General features: G+C 36.0%; 1 long non-coding RNA gene across 1 annotated transcript in view; it reads left to right on the top strand.

Annotated features, from left to right (window-relative positions):
- The first annotated feature begins 5,871 nt into the window (after positions 1 to 5,871).
- LOC130458485 (uncharacterized) overlaps positions 5,872 to 19,149 on the top strand; it is a 55,902-nt gene continuing 42,624 nt past the window's right edge. The window contains exons 1-2 of the long non-coding RNA XR_008917826.1: positions 5,872 to 6,036; positions 8,318 to 8,375. This is a non-coding gene — a long non-coding RNA (uncharacterized LOC130458485). The remainder of the gene's footprint in view (positions 6,037 to 8,317; positions 8,376 to 19,149) is intronic.

Raw genomic sequence — 19,149 nt, 5'->3', positions numbered from 1 at the left:
TCAATTATTATTTTTATTTCCTTGTTCAAATGTAATGTCCCAAGAGAATGCAAGAGACTGGAAGACAGGGACCATCAGTCCCATCTTTACATCCTCCTGGTCTTAGTACAATATTTTGCATATTGAACAAAAAAGTGAAGATATAGCCCTGTGATTTCATTGGCATAGGTATATCCTAGTAGGTTAATTCTCTCTACCCATGCAGTTTTGCACCTGGTCTACAACTTGTATTCTTGGGAGTAGCTAGGAAGCCCTAAAAGGTGATATGATTTGCCCAAGGTTACACAACCAATATAAGATGCTAGAAATGAATCTTCTTTTTTGGTATTGACTTTTTATCCACTAAGTCAAAGTTTCAAAAACTGTGCTCCAAGGGGAATGTGGAAAAATGAGGAAACTAATGCACTGTTGGTGGAGCTGTGAACTGATCCAACCATTTTGGAGAGCAATTTGAAATTATAGCCAGAGAGTTATAAAACTGTATATACTCGTAGTCCAACAATATTGCTGGGTTTGTTTCCTAAGGAGACTAGGAAAAGAGGAAATGAACCCATATGTTCCAAAATACTTATAGCAGCTCCCTTTGTGGTGGCAAAGAATTGGAAATTGAGTGTATGTCCATCCACTGAAGAACGGTTGAATAAATTGTGGTAAATAATTGTGATAGAATACTACTGCACCATAAGAAATGATAAACCAATTTATTTTAAAAAAAACAAACAACAACCACAAAAAATCTGGATTAGACCAGAGAGACAGAGCCAAGATGGCAGAGAAGGTACAGGGATACATCTGATTTCTACCAAATCACCCTCCAAAAAGCAATGATATAATGCCTCAGAATTAATTCTGGAGCATCAAAAAACCAAGGTGAAGTAATTTTTTAGCCCAAAACAATGTAGAAGGCCAGCACAAGGTGTCTAGTAGATGGAGGGAAAGTGCAGCAGACCAGGATGGGGCCCACAGAGGTAATAGGCCTGGAGCATAACTGAAACAGCCAATAAAGCTACCGGAACTCTCAGCTTCAGAGGGTAAAGTGGGGTTGAACAGTTACTCAGAAGGAGATGCTGGGTTTGGGAGCAAGAATCTTGTCTCATTGCCCATATGCAGAACCAGGTTGTAATTCTGGGGTGCAGTTTCAGGGTGACAAGGAACAGTAGGGTACATCAACACTTGGAGGTAAAGGGGAGCAAGGGACATAGTCACAGTTCCAAAAGAGTACTTGGCGTTACTCACAGATCATAGCAAATGTCAGGGGAGTATTAAACACATCTCTTCTTACAACATACCACCTTGGAAGAACTGAACGCAGATAGATGCCCAGAATCAACTCTGAAGCTACTTCACAAAGAACCTGAAGCTTAGAATACTGCTCCCTGCACCACAGTTACTGATCTCAACTTCAATAGTTTTTTTTTAAACTAAAAGAAAAGAAAAATGTAGGAGAATGAGCAAACAATAACAACAAAAAGAAACTCAACATTGAGAATTATTTTGGTGACAGGGTAGTACTCAAACTCAGAAGAAGGCGACATAATCAATAATGCTGAATCCAAGGCCTCCAAGAAAAATACGAACTGGTTTCAAGTCCAAAAATAATTAATGAAGTTCCAAAAGGATTTTAAAAATTCAAAAAAAGAGGTAGAAGAAAAATTAGGAAAAGAAATGAAAGTGATACTGGAAAATCATGAAAACAGAGTCAACAGCTTGGTAGAGGAAGCACAAAAAATAGTGAAGAAATTAATATCTTAAAAAACAGAATACATCATTTGATAAAAGAGGGACAACTATCCAAAGAAGATAAGAACTTCCTAAAAAGCAGAATTGGCCAAATGGAAAAAAGATATGCAAAAATTCACTGAAGAGAAGAACTTCTTGAAAGATAGAATTGGCCCTTTGGAAAAAGGTACAAAAATTTCCTGAGGAAAAGAATTCTTTACAAAGTAGAAATGATCAAATGGAAATGGACATACAAAAGCTCACCTAAGAAAATCATGCCTTAAAAATTAGCATTGGGCAATAGAAACTAATGATTTCATGAGACATCAAGATATAACCACAGTCAAAACAATGAAAACATAGAAGAAAGTGTGAAATATTGCATAGGGAAAACAACTGATCTGGAAAATAAATCCAGGAGAGATAATTTAAGAATGATTGGACTGCCTTAAAGCCATGATCAAAAAAAAGAGCTTAGACATTACCTTTCAAGAAATCCTCAAGGAAAACTGGCCTAATATTCTAGAACCAGAGTCCAAAATAGAAATTGAAATAATACACCAACTACTTCCTAAAAGAGATCCCAAAATGATAACTCCCAGGGATATCATAGCCAAATTCCCAAACTCCTGGGTTAATGAAAAAAAAAATTCAAACAGACAAAAAAGAAACAATTCAGATATTGTGCGGTCACACTCAGAAATAACACAGGACTTAAATTCCATATTAAAGAATTGGAGGGTGTGGAATATGATATTCCAGATTGCAAAGGAACTAGAACTTCAACCAAGACTCACTTATCCAGCAAAGATGAACACAATCCAGCAGGGAAAAAATGGACATTCAATGAAATAGAGTGCTTTCAAATAGTCCCAATGAAAAGACCAGGGACACTTGGAAAATTTGACTCTCAAATAAGACTTAAGAGAATCATAAAAAGAAAAACAGGAAAGAGAAATAAAAAGACATTCAACAAGGTAAAACTGTGTACATCAATAATTCTAGTCATGCCAAAGAACTTTGTAAATATTAGAGCAGTTAGAAGGAATATACAAGGGCAGAGGGTGAGGGTGTGAGTTGAATATAATGGGCTGATATAAAAATTAAATTAAGGTATGAGAAAGAGATATGCATTGGGAGGATGAGGAAGGAGAAAATAGAATAAATTATTACACTTAAAAGAGGCACAAAAGAGTGTTCCCAGTGGAGGGGAAAGATGAGGAAGGTGGGAAGGGAGCATTTGAACTTTACTCTCATCTGAATTGGCTCAATGAGGTAAAAACATACACAATCAATTGGGTATAGAAAGTTATCTTACCCTCTAGGGGAAAAAAGGAGGGGAAGTAAGTAAGAGAAGGGGATAGAAAAGAGGGTAGTAGGTTTTGAGTGATAATATCTGTATAACCCAGGGGAATTGCTTATCAATTCTGGGCAGGTGAAGGGAAGAGAAAAGGGAGACAATCATGTAACCATGGAAAAATTAAAAAAAAATTGAAAACCCAAAGAGATAAAAAATTTGGGGGAGGAGGACCTATAGGCACAAAAATATTTAAAGAAGGTTTTTTTAGTGGGACAAAGATTTAGTAAGAGAGGGATATCAATCAATTGGGGAATGGCTGAGTAAGCTATAGTATATGATTATAATAGAATACTATTTTGCTTTAAGAAATGACAAGCAGGAGGAGCTCAGAAAAACCTGGAAAGACTTATATGAACTGAAGCAGAGTGAAATAAGCAGAAACAGGAGAACACTGTACAGTGACAGGAATAATTTATGATAAGCAACTATGAAAAGCAACTATGAAAACCAACTATTTTCAGTAATATGATGATCCAAAACTATCCCAAAAGACTCATGATTAAAAAAAAATGCCATCTACTTCCTGAGAAAAAGAACTGAGTCTATACCCAGATCAAAGAAAACTTTTTCGCATTCTTAGTTTTTTTCTATGTGTTTCCTACCACAAAAAGATTATTATGGAAAAATGTTTTACATAATTGCCCATATAAAATTTATATGAGATTGCATACTACCTCAAAATGGGGGCAGGAATTTGGTATAGGAAGGAAGAGAGAGAATTTGAGATTCAATGCTCTTTGAAAAATGTTGGAAATTTTTTTTACATGTAATGGGGGAATAAAATAAAATTTAATATCTTAAAAAACTAGAAAGAACTATACAAGATAATGAACAGTTTAATGAGTGGAACCGGGAAAACATGCATAGCAACAGATCTAGTAGTAGAAGAATAAACTGAGAAGTTACACCTAGAAAGTGAACAGAAAAATGAAGCAAGAAAGATTTAAATTTATATGAACATGTTGGCCTCCATGATGATATCCTATATGATGTAGGGAGAGTGAGGAGGCGTTAGGACACTAGTGGACATGGTCTATTATGTAGACATAAAGAAGAGTAAGTTAAACATATAGATTTGTGATTTCATTTGTGTAATATCTTATTTTTCTTCATATATGGAAATGCTTGTTTTGTTTGGATTTCTAAACATTTGTAATTATAAAATAAAATAAAATTGTGCTCCAAGGAATCATGAAGTACCCTAAGATGATTGTTTGTTTGTTAATGATCCTTGTATTAATGCTGAAATAATTTTAGAAGATTTGACCTTAGTGATTTTGTCAAAATTTTGCTTTAAATAGAGGATTTATATCATTGTTAAAAAAAAATTAAACCTTTTCATGTGCCAAGCTATGTTTCATGTTTAGCACATAATAGGCATGCAAGACATTATTACTGAATTGAAGTCCATTGAGCAACTGGGGAAATAGGTGACCTTTGTTCTTGTAGCATGCAACCTGACCTAGGGACCTTGACATTTGGTTTGTTATATGGAATGATAGACACTCTTGCTATTAATACCTAATTCTAACACCTAGCTTCCCCTGAACAATTTACAATTGGATTTTTAGCTGGCTTTGACACTCATACTCACACACACTGGCTGATATCCTCTAAAATGTTAGCATGTCATTGTAAAAACAGAATTATGGAATCAGGAAGGTAGATTGCTCTTAATCTATCTTATTAAAGGCCTTGCCAACATTGTCAATGTTCATTTTAGGACAAAGGTGGCTCAGTGACATGAATAGAATGCTAGATGTAGAATCAAAAAAGCAAGGAAAAAAGGAAAGAAGAAAAGAAGGGCAGGGGGAAGTAGGGAAGGAAGAAAATAAGACATGGAGAAAGAGAAGGAAGATGTATTTAAATAGTATCTAATTAAGTATCTATTATATGACAGACATTATTCCAACCCATAATGGCATAAAATAAAAGAGTAAGATAGTTTCTGCTCTTAGGGACCTTACATCCTAATAGAAGGAAACAGTGCATAAATGGGAGGGGTGGCCAAGGAAGGGAGGCACAAAAATGGGGAGCCATTGGGTAGATCATTATCTAAAAATGATAATGTTGAGTTGATTACCATTGGGACAGAGATGATATGGATTTGGTAGCAGAGCAGACAAGATGTCCCAAGATGTGACAAAATGTAAAATATAGTCTGGGGGTGCAGACACTCATAGATCAATCAAAGTCAGTCTAGTGTGGAGTTTCTAACTAAAATTCCTACCTAGAGAAGAAAACATGCTTTCTTCTTTGCTTTGGATAGAGTGATTCTAAGTGGAAGTGGTAGGACAATGACTGGGTAGATGATAAAATATCAAGATTTAGCTCCATAATTAACTGTCTGTATGATGCTAAGCAATTCATGTCATGAATCCGAGATATGATTATATAATTTGTAAGGTAAGAGAATTGGATTAAATGATTTCCAATGTTTGTCTTTCAGCTCTAGGAGTCTATGGCTTCTTGAAGAAGGAAGATGAGATTAAAAGCAATACCAATGGTTTATTTTTATTTTTTTTTTTTTAAGAATGTAATGTCCTTGTTGGAACTATTTTTAAAAAAAAAATTTCACTTTTCTTTTAAATTTAGAATACATTTCCGTGGTTACATGATTCATGATTCCTCCCCCCACATTCTTTTCTTCCCCCTCCCAAATCCGACAAGCAGTTCCACTGGGTTATAAATGCATCATTGTTTGAAACCTATTTCCCTATTATTCATATCTACAGTCGTGAGATCCTTTAACATCAAAACCCCAATCATATCCCTATCACATTATGTGATCTATCTGTATTAGGTGGTTATTTTGTTAGGTGGTTTATGGTAATAGGGGCTGCTGAGCAAGCACACTGAGCAATAAGGTAGTGAGAAGTCAAACCCTGTCTCCCTCCTCCCCTCCCACCAACTTCCATTGTTCTCTTCTGTTGGAGTGAAGCTGGGATTCAGACTGAGTAAGTTAACTGGAAATCTGAAAGATAACTCACTCTCTAAATTTGTTAGAAATGGGGTTTATTTTAAGGAAAGAGGGGAAAGGAGGTTGGATAGGAGAGAGGGGTTAGGATTTCCCTAATCTAGATTAAATCTTAAAATAAGTAACTAAAGTATATATAGTCTTATAAGAGGGATGTGGTAAATAGGTTTCAAAGGTCTTCAGAGTCAAAACTGCAAGGGTTTCAGAGACAAAATCAGCAGGCCACAGGCAGAAACAACTCCTGGGCTTTTCCTCCTTTAAGTGTTAGGAAAAAGAGTCCCCAGCAGCAGTTTGGGTCCCTCTGCTTAACTGCCTTCTCCAGGTCACATTCTCCCCTGGAATCTTCCTTGATGGACAGATCTCCAAACTTCCATTCATTGCATCTTTTCTCCAGGTTTTCTGCAGTATTATTCTCTTACAATGTATTAATCTTATATATCATTTATTTTTCTAATGCATTTCTGTTTTCACCGTTCTTTCTCTGGATGTGGATAGTGTTCTTTCTCACAAGTTCCTCTGAGCTGTCCTGGGTCATTGCATTGCTGCTAGTAGAAAAGCACATTACATTTGATTGTACCACAGTGTATCAGTCTCTGTATACATTGTTCTCCTGGTTCTGCTCCTTTCACTCTGCATCAGTTCCTGGAGGTCCTTCCAGTTAACATGGAATTGCTTCAGTTCATTATGTTGAAACCAATTTTTAAAATCACCATTATTGTTATTTGCTTTTCTTATCAATTCATTCATTAATTATGCTTGCTTATTTTTATATTTATTTATTCATTCATTTACTTACTTATAGTACAGTATATTATACTTTTAAAGATGTATCTTTTAACAACTGTTCTTGGCATACTCCCTGGGAAACACACTAGTGGGGTCTTGTGATCTACTGTGTTAGATGCATACCATAAAGTTACCCTTAAAATCTTAGGAGCATATAATAGGAATTTAGCAAATGTTTATTGATTGATTGATGAATAAAAGTAATTGCACATCATTAGCTTTGGTATCTATTGAAGAATAAAAGAAATGGCAAGCAACACACACACAAAGTAAATGAATGCAAATTTGGAACAGAAGAGGACATCAGAAAAGAATTTTCTTAAGAGCTGGAAACAGTTGGGTTTTGAAAGAAGTTAAGGATTCTAAGAATCAGAGGTGATGAGGAAGTTCTTCCCAGACTTGAAGAACAGTCTATGAAATGAGTAAAGGCAGGATTTGGAACACCAAGTGAGAGGAACAACAAATAGACCAGTATTTCTGTACCACAGAATGTGTGAAGGTAAACAATGTGTAAAAAGCCTGGGAAGAAAGAGACTGAGCCCAGGTTTTGAAGGTCTTTAAATATCAACCAGAGAAATCTGTATTTGATCTTGGAGGAAACAGGGAGTCACGGGGGGCTTCCTTTATGTGAGGAAGTGAGGGGTAGGGCTGGACAAAGAATAACATGATTAGACCTTTCCTTTAGGAAGGTCACTTTGGGAATTATTTGAAGGTCCTGGAAAAACTGGGATTTGAACCTTGGTTCCTAATTCCCAATTCAGGGATCTTTTTCATTGTCAATATTCAGTGATGTAGTCCAAAAGGTCAACCAGGTATTAAAGATTAATAGAAAAAAATAACTGGATTTGGAGCCCTGAAGAATCCAATATTTACTAGCTATGTGACCTTGAGTAAGTGACTTGATCCACTGAGCCTTTGTTTCTTCATTAGCAAAATAAAGATAATAATACTTTTGCACTGCCTACCCCACACAATTATTGTGCACAAAGTATTTTGGAGGCACTTTATAAATATTTGTTTTTCTCATCATCATCATCATTATCAAAAACTTAATTTAAACTTATTTAACTTAAACTATTTGGGGGGGAGGGAAGACCCTAAATACAACAATGTTTTCTACTGCAGGGACTTAAGGAGTTCTTTACTATGTCTACTCCCTACTCTAAATATCTCTTATTATACTTTAGGCTTATTTTCCCCCTGTGGGTGCTCTTTAAAAAGATAAAGTACCTGCTACCATCTATTCTGTAAGTAGAACACTTAGAACAAATTTGGTCTAAAAGTTACAAATTAGAATGTGAGGATGTACCATCAAGGAAGATGGGTTCTACTCTTGGTTGCTTTCCAGTATACAGTTTTATGTGATGACTCTACCCAGCTAAGAGGAATTTGCAATATGAAGACTGTGCACATTTAGCCAGTGAAAAGAAAGTGAAAACTCCCCATATGAATTTAGCTTTTCCCCTCTCCTACAGAAAACACAGCTGAGAACCAGGATGGAAGCCAAAAAAGATCTCTGAGCTGCCAAAACAGGTAAAATCTATGCTCTAAAACTTGAGCAATTTACTCAAAGAAAAATAACCTTTCAGGCCATTTCTCAGAGACAATATATTACTAGTTTACTCATATTTCTAAAAAGCTTGGTTACCTGATGTCTAAGTAAAAGACAGATTAGAAGAGGAAAATTAGGTAGGAGAGGGACTGCTAGAAGGAAGGGTAGTGACAGCAATGAGAAGTTGTTTGCACAAGAGCAATGTAGGAACATAAATATTGCAAAATGTAGAAATGAAAACAAATAACAAACAAAATGAAGATAGAGCTATTTAATGCAGGGGTCAAATGATCTATGGGCCATCAAGAAAAGGCTAAATTATGTCCAATATAGTTTGCCTAAGAAGTCAGACTTAATCAAAATATTTAAATTCAAAATGATTAACACTTGAAAAATATTTTGATATTTTTAATCAATAAACCCATAATTATCAAAAATGAAAAACAAAACAAAACAAAAAAAACCCAAATACTGAGCTATCCAGAATGAATCATGAATTGAGAATTCCAGGTAGCTAAGGTTAGTTACATTGAATTCAGCTCACAACAACAACAGATGAGAGAGACAGAACATAAAGAAAAAAATCCTCGGCAAAAATAAATGAGAGTTAGACTGTATATAGGATTTTGTCTCTATGTACACATGGCAGCACAGATGTATATACAGAATGAAAATACCTTCCTTTTCTAAAGGCCTTGTGATTTAAGGTTTAAATATATATTGTGCATTGGCAAAGTCATAGTGTGGCATGATGTATCATCAGTTAGACTTTCTCACCAAATCAGTACAACTTGTTTGGCTCTCTGTCCAAGTGAACCAAATCCAAGAGTTGAGCAAATAACTTTATAAGCTACAAATTTACAAGCTGCCTTTGTCCTTGGTCAAGGAGAGTCCATTCTAGAGTCAAGCCTAAGTCACATTTAGAGTGATGCCCTTTTGTTTTGCATGTTTCATGTTTGTAATGGATTTTATTTTCTTGACTTCTCACTGATGGGGGAGGCAGAAGGAGAAATGAGAGGGAGAATCTGGAATTGCAACTAAAATGAAATTCAATTAATAAAGTGATACCCTCATTTGTAGACATGGAACAGAGCTCTGAATTTCTCTGGCACAATTGTTTATAGCAACAAATAAGTGCAGGACAGAGCTGCACTGGAGACTTCATCACCATCATTCAGGATGTCAGATGCTAGAGACACAAGAATTTTGATATTGTTTCCTGAACAAGAAGTAATCAAAAGTTTGGCTCCACTCCCTGTATATTACATATTTCATATGACATATGTGTCCTTTTTTTCTCTTGTTCAGTTCTCAAATACCCAGAAGAAATATGATTTCATCGACTGTAGGAAAATCCTGGTATGAGCATTCTATCCAGTAATGCTTATTTCTATCAGTCTTTGACCTAGCAGACAGGGAATGCCTGAGGGAACCATTGGTTAAATAATTTGCTCAATCATCTCACCATTCACAGTAGAATGTCCTGTGTGCGTCCACCTCCAGATAAACAACTGATACCTCAAAATAAGTAACACATAGTTTTATATATTCATATATCTTTTTTTGTCAAATGATGCCTTCTCTAATGAGGAGAGGGCAGGGAAGGATCAACTGGGTATTTAAATGTAACAAACTAATTAAAAAGAAGTCACATTGGAACCCAAGGCTTTTTGATGCCAGCCCTAGCAATTGGTTGCTATGTTAGAATGCCACATTTGCCCAGTATTCCCTTTTCTTTTTGTATCAATTCACTATGAAATATTTATTAAGCTCCTGCTACCTGCCAGTCACTGTGATAAGCATTTAGGGTATAATTATAGAGAAGAAATATCCAATTTCTCTATATTGAAGGAACTTACATTTAGGTAGGCAAAAAGTACTTTGGGGCAGGTGGGTGCCTCAGTGGATTGAGTACCAAGCCTGAAGATGATAAGTCTTGGGTTCAAATCTAGCCTCAAATACTTCTTAGTTGTATGGTCCTGGGTGAGTTACTTAAACATTGCCTGTCCCTTATCCATCATCTGCCTTGGAACAAATATACAGTTTTGATCTTAAGACATAAGGTAAGGATTTAAAAAAAAACTACTTATGTATGAACAGAAGAAATATAATGGGGATATAAATATTTTGATAAGAAGTTGTTAAATGCAAGGTAGTTTGGGAGAGTTGGGACTAACATTTGGGGCAATCAAGAAATATTTCCCATGGAATGTAGTGCCTGAGTTATGACTGAGAAGCAGAGAGTGATTCTGTGAGGTGATGGTGAGGTAGCCTATTAATTAAGCAAACATTAATATCACTTATAGTAGCTAAAATTAGAACAATTAAAAGTGCCAATTAATGTCAGTGTGTGCAGTAAGGAGATGCTAGGAACAAAAACTAACAAGGAGAATAATAACTATGTAATATCAACACATACTTGTTAGCTATTTGTTAACCGCTTCCTGTAAAGGAGATTACTGGTGCATTGTCTGCTGAAGTTTTTTTTCCAATAGTGGATGAGAAATCCATATTTCCTCACCCAGTCTGAAGTATGCAGTGGACAAAGTACTGACAAGGAGTCAAATCACTGTGGTTTTACTCTTTGCTCTGCCATTTGCTGGCTGTCACTTTATCTCTCTGAGCTTAAGTTTACTCATCTGTAAAAGAGAAAGGTAATAAGAATTGCCCTCCCTACTCTATAGTTTCTGTGAGAATTAAATAAATATTTTCATTTTATGAAAAGACTGTAAATAATATAATATGTAATTGAGGAGGAATTTACCCATTCACCATCTACCTTTAATTAATATAATCACAGAAGTGTCAGAAATTACAATTGTATCAATTAATCCTGTAAAGTAGGTGTTTAGAAGTTTTTCAGCAATTCCACTATAATTTGTAACTGAGTCCATAATCACTTTTAGAGGATTAGAGGATTTTGGACATTGGATAAAGGCACAGTACCACACAGGAAACATCTTGTGGTTGGTTAAGAGAATCAGACATATCTCTGGGTCTTTGTTTAAAAATAGTAAAGCAGAATGGAAGGTAGAGCAACCCACAGTTGATATCTTCAAGTTTAGGAATCAAGGATTGCCATTCAAGAGTGGAGTCAGACAACTGATAGAGAATTGTTATTGTGATTATTTTATGGTGGCATGGGTAAGTGGAGATAGTGTCTCTCTCTCTCTCTCTCTCTCTCTCTCTCTCTCTCTCTCTCTCTCTCTCTCTCTCTCTCTCTCTTTCCTCTCCTTATTCCATTGACCATGTCATTAGAGAGACTGGACTGTGAATAAAAGAGGATGCAATTAATGCATCCTCTTGGGAACAGAAAAGCTAGACCAGAAGGAGACAATGTGAAGAGACATAAGGAGGACAAATAGATTCAGAGAGATAGTCACACAAAAGGATTTGTGTGAGGAAACTACAAAAGAATAAATGACTTTCAGTTCCAGGAGCTGTGAGGAAGACAGCTATGGGAAATATGACTGTGGCTGAACTTCCTTGTGGCTGGAAGAATTTTCATTTGTGAACTCTAGAAAACCACAGATTCTAAGATTCCAACAGAGTTTCCTACAGGGAACTTTGTAGGGACTACATTAAAGGGAGAAAAGTCTGCCTGTACTAGCAATTGTGAATTCGCCTTATGTATTCTCCACATGTATTCTTAACTACCACTGTACTCTAAGTTTGAGCCTACTTATCTTATGGATGCTATTTGTATGTGTGCGAGTACTTACCCCAAACTTTTTGGGAAATATTTTGCAACTATCATTCTTGTTTTATCATTTTAGTAAGTGCCTTTGCTCAAAGCTAATCACATCTAATGTCCAGTTGTTACTAGGAAATATGCTGGTGTGGGCTCATGAGATTGTTAGAAGTATAGACCTACAGTATAACCTATCGAACGGAGAATCTTATCTGTCCTTTGTGGACTCCAATGCATAACTTTGGAGGAGTTGTCCAGAATCAATGATATACATATATAATAAATTCAATCAATTCAAATAGACAAGTATTTGAGTGCCACACTTAAAAGTGCATTAATATGAAAAAAATTAAAACCATTTTTAAGAATGCATTAAGATTTTTGGAATATCTTATATTAACATAGAATTGTGCAGATCTAATAAAAAGAACTTTAAAATGAAAAGGAAATAGATTTGACAAGTCTAGTAACAAAGAGAACAGTGAAATAAAATAGAATTGTAGAAATAGACATGGATTCTAATTCTATATAGGAAATATTCTGACAATGTGATCACAGGCAAATCAGTTCTCTCAGACTCAGTTTGTTCATTTGTAGACTGGGATTAATAATAACTATTGTACCTAGTTACTATTGCAACTAGTACCCTCATAATGTTTGATATTATGATTAAATGAGATAATTTATATAACATGTTCTGCAAACATTAAAACATTATATTTATATATGGAGAAAGATAATTTCAGTTACTATCATTATTACTCATAGGAGAAGAGAGGACCAGTTATTAACAGAAGACAATATATAAGAAGAGTAATAATAATAAAACTTGTCCTAACAAATGTCAATATAAGAGTGCATGAAGCATAGAGAGCTAAATAGAAATATAAGTAAGGAGATAAAGTTGACATAAACATCACTGAGGATAAGTAGGATGAGACTTAGATCTGGAATTTGGCTCTAGAAGATAATATCTTATTTTAGAGGACTATAACATAAAGAAAAACTAAAATATCATTGTATATTAAGAATTTATCCTCATGTGAGGAAACCTGGAACTGGAGGTAGGGACATGATGGAGAACATTTGGGGGAGGATCAACAAAGAGAGAAACAATATTTTTCTAAGGGTTTACTATACACCACCTGGAAAGGTGGAGGAATTAGTTGAGGAGTTTGGGAAACAAATCACAAATCTGTCACAGATCCATGGCATTGTCATCATGGGACATTTCAACTAAGCAGACACCTGCTGGTACTTTCTCCCTCTCTCTGCCAAAAGCAGAGCAGCTGATACATTTATGGCTTGTCTTAATGATAAGTTTATCCTTCAAAAGAGAGGAGAAAGAATACTGAGAATTGCTATGCTGGACCTGATTTTAAACGAGGAAAAAGAAAGAGAGTATATAGTACAGTGGAGAGGAAGGAAGAATTTGGACTGAGAAGACCTAGGTTTGAATCTAGTTTCACAATGTATCTGACCATAGGTAAATCACTTTACCTTACTGGATCTCAATGCCATTTATTTGTAAAATGAAGAGTTTGGACTAGATTACTTATGATTTTACGTCCTGCTCTGAATTTGTCATAGGAATCTTACAGTCAAATGATTATTTCATCATGAAATATGATAAAGAGAGAAAATCTGGGTATAGTTTGAAATACATTCTAAACTTAGGGAAAGCAGATTTATTTTTTAAATTTTATTTATTCAATTTAGAACATTATTCCTTGGTTACAAGAATCATATTCTATCCCTCCTTCCCCTCCCCCCACCCTTCCCCTAGCCAATGCGCAATTCCACTGGGTATTATCCACACATGGGTCCTTAATCAGAATCTATTTCCATGTTGTTGGTGTTTGCATTAGGATGTTCACTTGGAGTCTACATCTCCAGCCATATCCTCCTTGACCCATGTAGTCAAGCAGTTTTTTTTTTTTTTGGTGTTTCTATTCCCACAGTTTTTCCTCTGAATGTGGATAATGTTCTTTCTTGTAGATCACTCCTGGTTATTCAGGATCACTGCATTGCCACTAATGGAGAAGTCCATTGCATTAGATTGTACCACAGTGTATCAGTCTCTATGTACAATGTTCTCCTGGTTCTGCTCCTTTCACTCTGCATCAATTCCTGGATGTCATTCCAGGGGAAAGCAGATTTAAAATGATACAGAATGTGATCAAATAGGATTCAATGGGCTAATATTTTGCTGGGGAATTCTGAAGTGAAAGTCGGCCTAAGAGGAATGGGAAGCTTTCAAAATAAAATTTGAAAGATGCAACCAAAACGAATTCTGAGAAAAGAAGGCCATTGCCTAAAAAGAACACCATGGATATCCAGAAAAACGGTTTGGCTGACTCAGATTTGAAAAAAATATCTATAGAAGATGGAAACAAGGGCAAGTAAAAGAGCATGAATATAAAAGCGTAGCATTTCATCAGAATTTTGTCACAAGCACTGAAGCCCAGAATAAACAAAGGCTAGGGATTCATGGTAAGGACAAGAAAATGTGACTTTCATGCTAAGAAAAGAAAAGAAAAGGAAGATCAAGGAAGGGTAAAATTTCTCTTTTGAGTAGATGGGAGGATGATAAAGGTAGGGAAGCTGATTCACCCAATTTTAACTTGCTTGCTTATTTTATTCTCTCTCTTCCTCCACCCCAGTAAGATCATTGTGGATTTAGGAAGAATTGATTAGAATGGTTACTATAGAATGGAAATCTGAAATAAATAAGGAAATAGTGAATTAAAGTTCAAATCACCAAGCCTGAATGAACTATCTCTTAGAATTCTAAAACAATTAGAGCTGTAATTGTGAAGCCACTCTCAGTAATCTTTGAAAGTAACTGGAGAATATGAAGTGATGTGTAGGATTAGAGAAGAATTAATGCATCTCTCTTTAAAAAATGGAAGAGGATGACATCAGCAAATTATCAATCAGTATGCTTGACTTCTATTCCTGATAAAATTCTAGGACACATTTAATAAAAGGGAATTGTTTCTGGGTGCTCAGTAAGAGAAGCAATGATTCCTGAAATCCATCAAGAAGAGATCAGGCCAGACTAATTTCAATTCCTTGGATATTACTAGGTAACTAGACTGGCAAATTATGAGAATGAAGAAGATTTAGCATCCTAATATTTCAGGAAAGTATTTGACAAAATGTGTCATGCTGTGCTTTTTGATAAACTATACAACTATGGGCTAGGTTATAGTCCTCTTAGGTGGATATGAAGTTGATTGAATGGGTCAAGGTCAGCTTGGAGGAAAAAAGTCTATGATGGAATGCTACAGGAATCTGTCATTGAATTTTTTATCAATGACTTGGATGAAGGCATGAATAGAATTGTTTTGAATTGTATCTATAACATGAAAGCAACCAAACTATGAAAAAATCAGGGTGCTACAAAATATCAATGGGGCAGAATGCTGGGCTAAATTGAATAAGATTATACTGAATGAAGGTCAATGAAAAGTTTTATATTTGGTGTCAAAAATCAATTTCACAAGTGTAGAATGGGGAAGAAATTGCAAGTTTAAAAAACAATTTTTACTGAAAAGATCTGGCTGTTATACAATATATGTGGTCTCAATATGTCACTGGGATGAGATAGTAGCCAAAAAGGCAAATTTTATACCACATGAAATTAGAAGAAGCATAATGGTGAGAAGAAAGGAAGTGATAGGCCTTGATCATACCAACCTGACCACAGTTCTGTGTACCACTTTCTGTGATTCTATAATTTCCAAGTTTCTTGGAATTGTTTTCATTAACACTTAAAATAATAGCAATAATAGTAGTTAACATTTATATAGCACTTATTATGTACCAGGACCTGTGGTAAGTGTTTTATATTGATAACATTTTAATTTCACAACAATTTTGCAAGGTAGAAACTATAATAATTCCCATTTTATAGATGTTGAAATTGGGCTAAATGGGGAAAGGGACTTGCTCAGGGTCACACAGCTAGTAATGCCTGAGGCCATATTTGAACTCAGGTCTTCTGAACTCCTTGATCAGTATTCTATCCATTGTGCTTCCTGGCTTTTCCCTCAAAGTCTGACCCACTATTATGGCACTGATCCTCCCTCAACCAAACTTCTCATATTATTGAGTAGGAAGGAAGAATAGGCAAAGATTGGCATCATATTTGAAAGTAAGTCAGTGTCCAATAGGCCAGAGCTATTCAGAAAAGACAAGACTGAGAATTCAGCTAAGTAGAAGCATTAAGGCAAATGCTAACCTTGAAATTAATGAGAAGAGTTTGGATGGAGGACTAAGAGAAGGAGGCAGAGACAAGCTAGTCTGGAGTGTGTCCAGATGAGGATGATCAGGTTGATAAAAGGAATAGAGAATGTCACAAGAGGTTCTGATCGATTAAAAATCCTGGGGTTGTTTATCCTGGTAGAGAGAAGATTTAGAAAGGATATGATAGCTGTCTTCAAGTCTTTGAAGAGCTGTTCTGTGGAAGATGGATTTAAGGGATTAGATTTGTTCTGCTTGGTCGATGAGTGTAAAAGCAGGTATGCTGGGCAGAAAGGGACAAGGCAAATTTGGTATTGATGTGAGGAAAAACATCTTAATAATCAGACTTGTCCATAAGTGTAATGGGCTTCCTTTGGAGATAGTGGGGTCCCCCCCTCACATCAGAGAAAAGCTTGGATCACCACTTCTTAGGAAGGAGGGAAGAAAACAAGTATTTTTATAATGCTTACTATGTTCTGGGAACTGTAATAAGTGTTTTACAAATAATTTCTCATTTGATCCTGAGAACAACATATATGCTATTGTTATCCCAATATAAAGTTGAAGAAACTGAGACATTCAGAATGTAAGTGACTTGCCCAGTAACACTGATATTACTTGTCTGAGGAGGATTTGAACTCAGGTCTTTCTGAACTTAGACCCAGCCCTCTATCCACTGCACCACCTGGGTTGGACTAGATAGGCTTACTTTTGAGGTTCCTTTCAACTCTGAGATTCTGAGTGTTGTCAATAGCAAGTTGCTAAAATGTGCAGCATAGAAGATTGGACAATAGAAAGGAGTGTTTATTAGTAAGTAGTTTAATGTAGACAGTAGAATCATAGATGGAGAGCTGCAGAATTTTTTATGATGAGGGTAAACAAAAAATAAAAGTTCTGGAGATGGTAGCATGTTTCATTTAAACTGAACTCTCACTGCTGAAGCTAGTCCAAATAACACACAAAAGTATAAAAAAAGAAGGCAGAGATATCCTTCTATAACACTTACAGAAGGGAATTAAAATTCTGTTATAAACAATTTCTTCTCAGGTTTGTGAAAATAGGATTAATGCTATATATTAGGAAGGCCTAATGATTGTCATTTTATTATTAAAGTCTCACAGGCAAAAAGGATTTAGAACTTATGAAGAACATCAAAGACCATCTAAGCCAACTCCCTTATTTTGCAGATAAAGAAACAGAGGCACAGGAAGGATAAGTGTCTGTCTCTTCAACATCAGACACCTCTTACAGAATGTAAGAACAGTAGATCCTAAACACTGGTTTTTTCTTGCAAAAAAATCAGATTATTGGGGAGGTCCTATGATGGCTAGGAAGAAAATGTGGCATGAGGGCAGTGATGCCTATATCTAGTAAAGGGGTGGTGCCATCAGGCATGGGAAAGATATTAATAAAAGAAGTGAGAAGGTGCTAAAGAGAGGGAAAAAAAAAACTACCTGCATTCCACTTTTTCCTTGAATCAGATCCACAACAGCTACAAGTCCAGTCCTCCATTTTGAGTTTCAGGGAGCTAAGCTCCTCTCCCTATATGCTTTGCAGGATGTACCCAAGAAAAACAGCCTCTGGCTGTACACAGGTGGCACCTGAGGAGCTGAGGGTGGGGTGATTAATGCCAGTATGTCTGTGGTGCCCCTCCATCACACCACGTTCTTTCCATTTTTCTCAGCTGCTGAGAAAATGCTTTTCACAGCTATGATGACACAGCCAGAAATATCACCTTTTGAAGACATCATAACGGTGAGATATGATGCTCTTTTGGCCGTTAGAGGGTTATTTGCCATAACCATTAAATACAGTCCTGTCACTCCCACTCTCCTGAGCCATATTTCCTTCCTCAATAGATTATCCATAAATATAGGCTCAGGTACAAATAGAAATAATCAACATTCATAGCTAAAGGATACGTGCTTGGCCAGATCTTGCCAGAGGGCAAGTTGTACCCTGGGGGAAGATTAAAATGCCCTTTACACAGGAGTCAAAGCCAAATTCTCATCTGACAGAATTCCTATGTGTTTGGGTCACCCTTTTCCCCCTCCAATCCATGGGAATGGATAAAGACCACAGATCACTCTACCCTCCTCTGACTTCAACCCACCCAGATCTTGACAATAGAAATATAAACCAAGACACCTAACAGATAGCTTCTTACTCTTCTAAATACTATTACCAGCTTTTGTATCTTTAGCTTTGGATTGATACAACAATTCATCAAATCTATGCATATATACTCTCTTTTTCTTTTACAAGTATTATAGCTTCTAAACATGAATAAATCCATAGTACAACATATCACTAACCTGAGTGCCAGGAAATCACAGTACTATATGTTCCTTGCATATATAGAAAATAAAACTATATGTATATAATAATAATTGAAAAGACAAAAACAGGTGAAGGAAATGCTCAATAATTGATTTTCTTTGAATCCAAAGAGAAGGCTTCTGTCTGTCATTAACATTTCATAGAATGATAGGAAAAGTCAATGACCTAGTCCCAGGTTGGCAAACCTATGAAACCCATGCTGGAGGGGGCTGCTCTCCTTCTTTCCACATGTACCTGAGGACCTTTTTCACATCACCTATCCCTCTGTCCAGCAGCCCAATGGGAATGCTTCCTCCCTCTCCTCTCTTTGGTAACGGGGAAGCTCACATGTGTGCAAGGATCATAGTTTGGGCACTTGGTCTCTAAGTCTCTAAGATTGACAGGGCTGTATTTAATGGTTATGAAAAATAACCCTCTCTCTAAAAGGTTCACCATCACTGACCTAGTCTAATGTCTTCTTTTAATACAAAAATACA

Source organism: Monodelphis domestica, chromosome 3 (genome assembly GCF_027887165.1).
Source record: "Monodelphis domestica isolate mMonDom1 chromosome 3, mMonDom1.pri, whole genome shotgun sequence".
Taxonomy (NCBI): Eukaryota; Metazoa; Chordata; class Mammalia; order Didelphimorphia; family Didelphidae; genus Monodelphis; species Monodelphis domestica.
Note: the sequence above shows the minus strand (reverse complement) of the source record. Positions and strands in the feature narration are given on the sequence as shown.